This window comes from Haliaeetus leucocephalus, unplaced genomic scaffold (assembly GCF_000737465.1).
Source record: "Haliaeetus leucocephalus isolate CR32 unplaced genomic scaffold, Haliaeetus_leucocephalus-4.0 Scaffold140, whole genome shotgun sequence".
Lineage (NCBI taxonomy): Eukaryota > Metazoa > Chordata > Aves > Accipitriformes > Accipitridae > Haliaeetus > Haliaeetus leucocephalus.
The window spans coordinates 11,783,766-11,796,008 of NW_010972576.1; the positions used below are offsets into that span (position 1 = coordinate 11,783,766).

Below are 12,243 nucleotides of genomic sequence, written 5' to 3' on the forward strand. Positions count from 1 at the left end.
GGGGGGTTGAGCCCTGTATTTAGGCAGTGTGAAAACCTCCCACCTGCCCTTGCTTTGAGCTGCCACAAGAACTCTGTACATGGTGTTAGCAAGGAGACTCTCGGGGTTCCTATGCTTCAATGCTTCTTCCGTAGCAATATGCTGTAGGTTATTCACAGAGCAAGATTGCCTTCTGTATGATTCAAGCCAGCACAGCACAGGAACACAAGGTACAGTATTTTACTGACAAGAACAGCAGTGATCGGGACAACATGAAGTGTAATATTTCACATCCTGAAATACAGTCAGGAAAACACAGAACTTCTGAGCTTTGTACATATATAAAGCAGCACTGACAAGTTCCTAACTGACTCTAAAACCCCAGATGAACAATTTTTCCCTAAGCACTTCCTCTGCAGCACTCTGTGCTCAGACTCACTCAGAGATATTTCAAAGTCAGAATACTCCTGCTTTCTTTAAAGTATTTTACACCAAATCAGTCTTCTTGCTTTTTAAGCCAGGGCAAAAAAGGAGCTCAATGCCTGTGTCAGAGGACAAAGGATTTTGTTGTTGATTTTGTTGCTTGTTTAAGTAGCCCTGACAGAGAAAAGGCACCAAAACAGAAATTAAAATTAAGTTTCTCACAGTTTTCTTCTTCCCTTTATGCCACTGATGTGTACTCCACTTTAAATATGTCAGTTTGCATTCTTTCAAACAAAACAAATAGGACATCCTCTCAACTCTCCAGCTTTCGTCTGGACCAGTATCACAGGGAAAGAAGGTACCAGAAGTCTGCCCTGTTCCTTCTTCCATTCACCCCATCTCCAATAACTTTTCCATTCTCAACAAAAACTGTTATAGCATTTCATTTTCATGTGGCTAAACATACATGGTGACCATGGAAAAAGGCAAACTGCTCAAAGCATACATACACATTTACGTATTTGTGCTAATGCTTACAAAGAATGCATTCTCCTAAAGCCTATTTCTTGTTTTCCATGAGATATTACCAGCAGGAAAATGCCATGTACTACAGTCAGTGAATGAAGATACTGCGTAGGTGACTAATTACCATTTTGGTTCACAGCAACATTCAGATATAGACTGAATATAGACTAAAAGACGTCAAATCTATTTCCATTTTATGTGCAGCTTTTAAAAAAAAGATTAAACCATATTTCACAGATAACTGTCTCAGTAATACCTTTTCTGTCCTGATACAAAATGCACACACGTGGAAGAAAAATGATCCCAGTTTCCACACATTTTGCTCAGCTGAATCAGACACGACTGATTTTATAGAATCATCCAAACTAGAAAAACATACCCAAAAACACAATGAGAAAAGCTGTCTGCTCCATCTTGCAGGACTCTTAGCATGATGCTTTCTAATGAAAAATTAACCACATATGACCCCAATTTTCAAAGCAAGGTACTGTAGCTGTTAATGTATCTTTCATTTTCACCAGTATGGGGTTTTCAGCTTTGTCTGACAAGTAAGCAAGATCTATATACTCCCTCCACCCCAAATGCAGGCAGTTGCCATTATTTTCTTATTCTCTTCTCCAGTTCTTTAATTGCAAAAGCAAGACATCTGCTTTCTGTTACTGTTGCTCTATGTATTTATTTTATTGCTTTCTGGTGGTGCAATTGTAAGCACTGCCAATCAGCTTGGAGCAAGAGTCCCTAACGACTGAAGTCCCTCTCCTCTTGTCCACAGAAACTGATATACTGGAAAACAGAAAAAGGAGGATGAATTAGACCCTATTTCCCCTGCTCCAACTTTTCAACAACAACTCCCCTCAAGCCTAGATAAAATAAATTTAACTCTTTCCAAGTTTACAATGAGACTTTCCAAACTCAGGTCCTGCTGTCTAAAGAAAATACTTTATTTGGAGCAGATTTTTTAAAGCATGCAAAACTAATACATAGCAGTCACTTTGTGAAATTCTTCAATAAAAGTTTTGGGGAGTTTAAAGTTTTTGTTTCTATGAGATCTAGCTGATTTCCTGAAACTAATACAAAAAAAAAATCAAAGACCTTTAAGGTAAATACCCCACCACCACCCACACAGAAACATTTAAAAAGCCTACAGAGTTGAAGTAACAAGACATCTCCTTTCACTGTCACTGTTGTACGCTCATCTCACATGGATCCTATCCCTTCTCTTCTACTCTTCTTTACACTCTCTACTGGTCTTTGCCTCACCGTCCTCTTTCTCTGCTCAACCTGGGCCCAAAAGACTACGTGGGAAAACTGAGAAATTCTGCTACATTCACGTGTCTGTGGGCCTCTTCCCTGCTTTCACTTCTGAACTACAGAAAGCACTCAGTGTCCCTCTACTTTTTCCGGTCCAGCCTTGTTCTCTTCATCAATATCATTCCATCTCTGGTTCAGTCCTCTCCACTGCAGCTTCTCTGCCTGAAGTCAGCTTCTATTTTTAAAATCATCAAAAAATTATGTAAGTGGTGCTGTAGCAGTGTATGAAAACAGTATGGGCTTAAAACACAACCACAAGCAGCAGCAAAGTGCAAAATGAAAATAAGAGAACTAAAAAAAAAGAAAAACCAAACCTGAATTCCACATCCTATATCAGTACGCTAATCATTTCTCTTAGCCAATCTGACAATGCAAAGACGTAAGTCTTCTCATTCTGGCCTGCAAGTAAGAAAAAGCATGAAGGCAAAGAAAGCATGTTCTGCTTCAAGCTGGGGTGAAGCAAAGTGTCTGGAAGCAGTATTGCAAATGTGTCATTTTCCAGGTCTGTCTTGCTGCCCAGGGCTAGCAGCTTCCTACCCCAGAGAACAGCAAGACCTCCTCCAGCTCCCCTCTTCCTGCAGCTGTGCTGATCTCATTCATCCCAAACTCCTCCACCTGAGCTTCAGGCTGTTCAGGTGCAGCCCCACCACAACTCTTATTATTATTATTTTTCTGAAGCTACTGTTCTATTAAAAGAAGTAATTTAACAAAAAAAAAAAAAAACAAAAAAAAAAACCCACACAAAAAAAAACCCACAAAACAGAGCATACATGAAATTCTTATGCTCACTTATTTCATCTACAAGCAGTGAAGTTGTAACATCTAATTCAGGCATTTGATAGAGCAAACAGAAAGGATCTGAGCTAGTCATCTTCCTTAGTAACAAATGGGTGATTACATTGCCTACACAATTGATTTAAGTAGCTAAGAACACAAAGAGTGCAGAGCCAGGAAACACAAACAGGTAGGCTTGTCAACACAGCACGATACTCTGAATGCTCAGCATTTCCTTTTGGGAAAGCAGTCTCAGCTCCTAGCTGTGCTCGTAGCCTATGGAAAGGGAGTCCCAAAATCTTCTGCCCCAGCTACACAAACTGCCACATTCCAGGCTGTTTCAAATGGACTATACTCAGAGATCCATTCTTTTCATTTCGCAGAGCAGTTAACACACGTGGAGGATAGGGGAGGCATGAAAAGTCTGAACCAGTCTGGATAGAGAGGCACACTAAGTGAACGCCATCAGCTTTACAGACAAACTTGGGCCAAAAAGTTTAATCTGGCTCTCCTTCTTAAAAAAAAACAACCAGCACAGAAAAGAGTGAACACCAAGCAAATGGTGAACACACACGCAACCTGCAAGTGCACACAGAACTTCTTCCAGCAAATTCTACAATAGCTTTATTGCCTCTTACCTTCACCAAATGCTCATTCCTGGTTCTTTTTTTAGGGGTCCCCCACAGTAAGATATTCAAAGCCATTTACAAAGAAACTGGTACCACATATATGAAGAAGTCATAGATTGAAAAGGCAAAAGCACAAAAAAGGAAATTTTCTCAACATTGCTTAAAAGGCTTCATTTTATAAAGGAGTAACTCCACACTACACATAACAGCTTATTCCAACAATGCATTTATGCAGCAAAGAAGGTGCATCTCAGCTGCTAACCAAAGATGATTAATTCCTGCTAAAAACACCAGTGTAAAGAAGGTACCCTGGTAGAGGAGGGGTAAAAACTTGAGTATAAGTGTAAAGGAGAATGTGTGCAGCATCAAACTGTTTGACACCTCCCTGCCTGCACTGCAATTTGAATCCAAGCTAACAGAGAAAATAAACATTTTGCAGCACAAAAGTTCAAGCGTAACACCACATAGAAAAAACAGCTTATCTGAAAAACACTAAAGTTTTTCCCTTACCTGAAAAACATTGCTTAAGTTTTAACGAAAGGTAATAGTGTCAGTTTCACTTTCCAGCCACTAACCATGACAAACACACAGGCAACAGGAGAGGAGACAACTTAAAAGGCAGTGGCATGCTTTCCTAGAGAAAGATTTTGAAAGGAAATCACTCTTAACATAGCTTCTCCAGCTTTCAGCCCTGCTTTTGTTTAAGAGCAAGTATATTTGGAAGCCACTTCTAAACTCTCAAGAAGTAAATGCAAACAAAAAAAAAAACCAAAAGTTAACTGAGCAAGGAAAAGCAGTATCAAACATCTTTCTCCTGTTTCTCAATAATTTCATCTACTGATTTCTTTTTGAAAAAACTGAAGCTATTTGTAACTCGACTAACATGCCCACGAAAATCCAGGATGCTCTGTTTGCCTTCTCTTCCATTTCAAAACACTTCAGCCTGGGAAATTTTCCCATTTACCTGTGCTGTAGTTCATCCACTACAAGAATATAAGAAACCTTTTAGACCATGAATTCTTCTCCTTTAATTGTATTTGCATACTTTTAGATATTTCTTCACTTGAGTTGAAACATCAGGAGATGGGAAGAGACCTTTAAATTTGGTCCTCCTCTGCTGCACAAACACTGCAATTAATCCTGCACTGGGCTACCCAGAGAAAGAGTGAGAGAAAAGGTCTTCAGCAACACACAACTGTACAAACTGTCAGCACAACTGTGGAGCTATCAGCAAGAATCCTTCACTAGTACCTCATGTCCTTTCCTTCACATAGTGAAGAAAGGTGACCACAAACAAACTGGAACAGTAGGAGGGCTGAACATATGAGACATACAGATGGAATGGAATTTAACAATCCAAACACAGCATCATACAGTTAAGGACTAAGAAAATATCTGCTATAAGCTGAAAATTTATTCACTGGAAACACAACAGAAGACAGCCTTGGAATTGCATGCATCAGTCTGAGAGCTAGCAAGTTGATGGAATATGCAGAAGGGCAAAATAAGATTGTGACATTTAATAAAACATTCTCAGAAAGAATGTAACTGCTTTCTGTAAGTTTCCCTCAATTCCACATCTCTACAAAGGTCTAAAATGGTCAGCACCAGTAGTATGGCTGTAGCCTGCTAAAAGATTGTGGGCTCTTCTTTCAAATGTCACATCAACACTGGCAGTGTCCAACTGTACAAGTTACAGCATGCATTACAACTCCTGTATGAGACCCCACTGTGCCCCCCATCAACATTCAGCAATGAAACCGGGTTCTCAGGATTTTTGTACATGGACCCATAACACTTAGTATGTAGCTGGACCTTTTAGCATAAAACTGCAAGTTCATTAACTATACTTCAGCCTAAACAATGCTAGGGAGATGAGGCATCCCAGTGCATATACATTTAAATGCAAACACACAAACAGAAGCATACAAGATGACACCCCTAACTCTTTAGGGCATCAGGTTTTTTTACTAGGGTACATGTCTTCAACAGCTCTTTGCGTGACTGTTAAACTTAGATCTTCCTGGTAGATCACCGAGCTTGTGTCATACAAACAGCAGGTACAGGGTTTTCTAGGATCAGGCCCATAATTGCATTGCCCCAAACAAAGTCACTCTCACCAGTACCCTTTCATTTGAACCTTCGTTCAGCCACCCGCGGTCAGCCCTTCCCACCTGCCCTGAAAGCACAACACGCTGTTTCCAGCTTCAGGTGGGGTTCCTCAGTGCCATTTACATGCATCTCCATAAAAATCACAAATTAATTCCATGACATTTGGTACACTGCTGACCCCTATTCACACAGAAGGCATGAAAGGAGCCCAGTGTATGTAACTGTGTTCCCAGCACTGCCGTGCTATTCTGGCTGCACTCACATGACCTCTGCTTGGTTTCTGTCACTGCCAAATGGGCAGAGAACAAACAAGTGCAGGGTGGCGTGTCAGATCCTCTCTCTCGATGCACCAAAGCAAGCAATTATACTCTACAGCAGTCACCCTCAGGACATTAGAAAGAGAGAGAAAGGGGAACAGTGTGTGTGAAGACCAAGAGACATCACCAATAGCTTTTTGCCACTCCTTCAGCTAATACAGTAATTAGCACTACCAGCTCTTGCCTCAGGCAGAGCAGAAGGAAAAAACCACATACGTGTTGAAATTATATGCCCCATATTAAGGAAGGAAAGGGTTTGCTTCCCTGCCCTGCCATTACAGTCAATATATATGATGTTTATATAACAATGCAGGACAACAAATCTATCCCATAGCTTTCTGCATTGTCAGTGTAGTCTATCACCGACTTGCTCAGTGCTCCTACTCTTGCCTCTCCTACACAACTCCTGACAAGACAAGGATCTCTGAGGATGTGCCACAGGAACTTACAAGCCCCATTTTGTAAAATGAGCCTCTGCACTCTCAACCAACATAATCATATATATGCAGAAACAAAGAGCTTCTGATCAGCCACGAGGCCGTGTGGAGGCTGGAGCTGTGAAAGAAGCAGCAGAAGGAGAAAGCCCACACTCTACAATGTTTCCAGTGACTAAGAGAGATTGGTTTTGGCTGCTGGCTGAGCCAACTGTCTGTCCCCATAAGATGCTGCATCTTTTATCAATCTAGAAATATAAACTAGAACTGGGGGAAAAAAAAAGAAAGTTTAATTTTTTATTTTTTTTTAATGTTGGAAAAAATTAGGAATCATTAGTCCTCCAGGCAGAGGATGTACAACAATCGGGATATACAAACAAACTAAGCTGTGGCACAATTCTCTCTGACTTTCCTTTTGACTTTAACGGTAGCTGAGAGCTACTGGAAGCTTTTGAAAATTCTCCCCATAGTTATTGCTAATGTCCACAGTACCTAACTTGAGAGCCAGTTTATTACCACATATGTAGTTAAACTGAGAAGTGGAAAAAAAACCCATAATGGTAGATCAGTACGCTTTCCTTAATTCAGATGCCATCCTTTCAAGTCACACAATCAGTAGGCTAAAAATAGTACCACTGTATTTGAAGCCACCTGCTGCATCTCCTCTTTAAAAATAAATTTTATTTTAGAAAGCCAAATTTTAATAGGAATACCTACCAGACTTACCAGATCTTCTGCTTTGTCACTTTAAAATGCAAGCAATCAGTTTTGCAACTGAAATTGTTTCACCTCTCCATCTGAGAAGAGCTACGTATATTTTTGTATTCTCTCACGGAATGCAGTTTACAGTACAGTTTACTTTTTTAAATGCTTATCCCCCTTGCAAAATTAAGGCATCTTACAGATCACAATTTACCTGGAGAAAAAACAATGTATCATGTACACAGATTCCCTTCTTTTCATCAGTTCAAGGACTCCCTCAGTTCTTGGCTTCCAGTAAATATGAAATAATTTGATCTAGTTTGAGTCATAAGAAAATACTCACATATGCTTATTAATTACATTGATTTCTTTCTCAACAACTTCACTGATCAATGTAACACATACTTGAACAGAGACCCTGGTGCTCTTCCTACTTCTGCCATACGAATCAGCAATAGCTGTGGGAGTGAAACCAAAGATCCTAAGCTCCCTAATAGCATGTCCTATACACTGGAGCAAACAATAAAGAGAAAGGGGTGATTTTTTTACTACCTCACTATATTGTTATGCAGCCTTTCCATAAGTCAGGGCTGAAAACACTGGAAGTTTGCACTAAAATAAGAGGACAGCTACTCTATGGGTCAATCTCAACTGACAGAAGCAATACAATTAAGAGCTCAGCTTAAGCTCTGGCATATACTTTCTACTTAATTCACTCTTCCAAATCCTGTCAAAGGGCTTTCCAAGTAATCCAGCCATCCCATTACTCCAGATATATACAAGAAAAGCGATAATACAGATGATAAAATCATCACACACACACACACATACATACATACATATATATATATACTGACCACACACATGCACTTAGAACTTCTTAAAAAGGTTCTCCTCCCTGATAAACAGTCTTACAAGTTAATGAGAGACAATAGCAAATGCAAAATCACAACTTTGGTACGTTGTTGTAGGGATAAGATTTTTCATATTGATTAGAATATTTCTCCGGCTCTGAAAGACAAAATATAATCAGACACTAATAAAAAATACTCCCTAGACCCCAGACTATTCTACCCCTCCCTTCCCTTTTTTCCTTTCTTTTCCTCAGCGCGTGTAGCTCTCTGAGTCGTTCCTAATATTTACACTGCAGTTAAACTCACAAATTGGGGTTTTTCCTCCTGTGTTCACTGACCTTGAAAATTCTCCATCTGAAGAAGTCCCCTTGGAATTACACTAAACTACTGCTATTCTTAGCGCGTACAACACACGGCATGATAAGCTTCATGGTAAGCATCCAGGCAAGTTCTCATTAGCAAGATACCTCATTTCATAGTGAAAGTTAACATACCACCCTGTCATAACTTGCAAAATGAAATTTAAAATACCACTGGAAAAGATAGTGTCTGTCTGTAAAAGTTGAAGAGGTGAGCTGTGCTCAGTGAGTGACTTCTACACTGAGCAAGACTCTGAGCTTGGCCCTGTTCCCCATGAAATTATGTGCTTCCATTTTTCCACACCTATGGTAAGACTGCCAACATGTAGGCACCTGTGCTACTGCTCAAGACCAGCATGATCTGCCACAAGCCCTGCATGACATCTGCCAGTCCCAAAGCAGTATCTTGGATGCTTTTCATTTTCTGAAGTGGTGCATTTTAGTATTCTGCATAAGCAATCAATGCCTTCCTAACCTTATATGCAGTACAGTCCACCTCATGATTTAGAGATAATAATTTGGAAAAAAAAAAAAAAAAAAGTGTCGTGGTTTAACCCCAGCCAGCAACTAAGCACCACGCAGCCGCTCACTCACTCCCCCCCCATCCAGTGGGATGGGGGAGAAAATCAGGAAAAGAAGTAAAACTCCTGGGTTGAGATAAGAACGATTTAATAGAACAGAAAAGAAGAAACTAATAATGATAATGATAACACTAATAAAATGACAACAGCAATAATGAAAGGATTGACATGTACAAATGATGTGCAGGGCAATTGCTCACCACCCGCCGATCGACACCCAGCCAGTCCCCGAGCGGCGAAAATCCCCCCCCCACTTCCCAGTTCTTAAACTAGATGGGACGTCACATGGTATGGAATACACTGTTGGCCAGTTTGGGTCAGGTGCCCTGGCTGGGCATGAGAAGCTGAAAAATCCTTGACTCTAGTCTAAACACTACTGAGCAACAACTGAAAACATCAGTGTTATCAACATTCTTCACATACTGAACTCAAAACATAGCACTGTACCAGCTACTAGGAAGACAGCTAACTACATCCCAGTTGAAACCAGGACAAAAAGCATCCTTGTTGTGCCACAATTTTCATCTTTAGATTTTTACCCTGAATTTGCACAGCAGAAACATCTTTCATTCATTATTAAAAGAATAAAAATCCAGTAACATTTTCATGTTACCAACCTGATACAGTTTAACCAGTAGTCCCTCATCTATCCCTTCCATGCCTTTACAAAAGGGGACTGAGGAACACCTTATAAACAAACTATATAATTGTTACCAGTCAAACTGTAGAAAGACAGCTATTTTTAATACTTTTGGATAATGCTACCATTATCCATTTTGCATAGAAAAAAAAAAAGTTTCCTCATGGAAGTAAAATTTTTTCACCCCAAGAGCCAACGTCAACTGGGTTCTTCTACTGAAAAAGAAGCGCCAAGGAAACGTTTATACAAAAGCAACCTCGTGTCCCCATCACCTCTCCATTTACACAACAGCAAGAGTTTTGCCAGAAGCATGTGTACAAGCTGAAAGTCACCAATGTTTTTACACAAGACAAATTATCCCTGATCCATTTTTCAGTGACTACTCTTTGAACAAGCTGTATGTCACGCAGCACAGGTGAACTCATTTCCATTGACGTTTCCTAGCAATTGCTCAATTCTACTTCACAAAAGGAAGGCTGCAACTTGGACAATAATTAATAAGGATCGAGAATTGTTTACTGAATTAGCAAGGGGAATTCTTCACTGAATTATCAGTGAGTAGCGTAAGTCCTTATATCAAATTGCAAAAACAGGACACACTTCAGTGAAATTGTAAACTATGTTTTTTTTAATCCCATAGATTTTCCACAAAAATGGATTAGGAGCAATAGATTGGTGCCATTATGGGGGGGTGGGGGAAGAGCTTATGGTAATCAGATCTTTTACTATACTTTAGAAGTCATAGAAAAACACCTAACAAGTGTAATGTATCTCCTGAAGAGTTACTTAAAGTGTAATGCCTAACACTTAACATATATTTCATTATATATCGTTGCTTTATTCTATCACTGAAATTAATAACTCTGACAAGCCCTCTTATAAAGTTACAGCTAAGGTTCTGGTAAAACTGATGTGAAAGACAAAACCACTATAAGACAAGGAGTACAGTATCTAATCGATTTATGTTTGGCTGAATGAAGAACAGAACTAAAAATAAGCCTATTTCATATTCCCATGTTCCATTTAACATTTAGAATACTTTACGCAATATTCAAAAGTATTGTCTATTGGTATTAATTTGTAATCCTTTTCATTAAAGTTTTATCCATCTACCAAATTCAGCTAACTGGGGATTAGGCCAATAAACTGTAAACGTATTTCCCTTCAAAATAAGAGTAGCACAGGCAACTCAGCACTTGCAATAAGTTTAAACAACATGAGAAAAAATAAACTTCCAGCTATTATTAATTTCTTCTTCTGTAAATCCTAAGTAGAGAATTTATTTAGCACAAAGGAGAATGGTCAGCTCTGTTGGGTTTATTTTCTTTTTATGGTCAGTTACAGACATCCAAGACCAAGGCTGTAGCTTCTTCTTTTTGAGAGTTGTTGTTTCCAAACATTTGTTTTAATTTTCACTGTGGTATGAAACACAGAAGATGGCAACCGTGTAAGGACAAGACACTGCTGTTGAAATTCCAGGGGAGCTATAGTAACTGTGGCCATCTGTACTTGTATTCTGCACCCAAGCTACTGCACTTCACACACAATCCAGCAGCTCCTTTCAGTTCTGGGTTGTCTACTGCAACCTACCTCAATTGCAAAGCACTGAGCTTGCACGGGGAACGGCTGTTTTTAGAGAAGGGCTCTGAAGTTTCTCCAATTTAAGATGCTCTCATGCCTTTAATTAGGAGAGGGCTGATGAGCAAAATGCATTTTGGTTTGATGTATAGATGAGGATTCTCTACTTTTATCTAAAACTATCTAACACATTACAAAGTGAGAGCTACTCAGTTTTACACGTGCAAAGATGCATGCAGTTAAACTGCAACTTCTGTACAGTGTTATACTGTACATAAAAAAAAAGTATAAGAGGTCACTACCACTAAACAAACAAATGCTTGAAACTACACTCATACTGTTTAAATCCTTATTATGTCAAAGGAGCTTGAAACAACTTTGGAAGATGAAATCACCAAAAAGAGGATTACAACATATGGAAACTGTTGCATGCTTAGCAAAATTGAATATTGGCAGCAGTGCAATGCTACAGTTGCTGATAAAAAGCCTTGGGCCTGAAGTACAAGGTACTGTTTTCCTTACTTTTCACTGACCTTATAACCTGCAAAACCATAAACCTTTTTTATCTTTTTTAGCAGCAGCAACCTGAATCAGGAACTTTTATTAGTGCTTCCTAAGGTCATGAACTTTTATTGACATACTAGACTGTTTGCCATGTAGTGTCAATAATCTGCTGATTAAAGGTCTCTCAAGTCCCACAGACACAATAGACCATGACAGCTTAATGACCCGCTTATTATAATCTGGTGTAAGATACTTCTACAAATTAACATTTTCTTACTCCAAATTAGTCTTCAAATTTATGAAGAAGTTTAGAAACAAGACCAAAAGACCTGAAGCTATATATTAGATGATGAACTGAAAAGAATAGAGATGACAGCATCACCACCACAAAGTCAATGAGAAGCACGACCTTCAGTACACACATCACAAGCTGATTATCAAGAGTGCCTGGGAAGTAGCAGCCCACAGTGAGCACTGGCTGACCGGGAAATGAGACAGCAGCTACAACACCCAAGTTCTCG

At 39.4% G+C, this 12,243-nt stretch overlaps 1 protein-coding gene across 1 annotated transcript in view; it reads right to left on the minus strand.

The window, feature by feature from the left end:
- Positions 1-12,243, minus strand: part of TSPAN5 (tetraspanin 5) — an 85,982-nt gene that overhangs the window by 27,440 nt on the left and 46,299 nt on the right. The window lies entirely within an intron of this gene.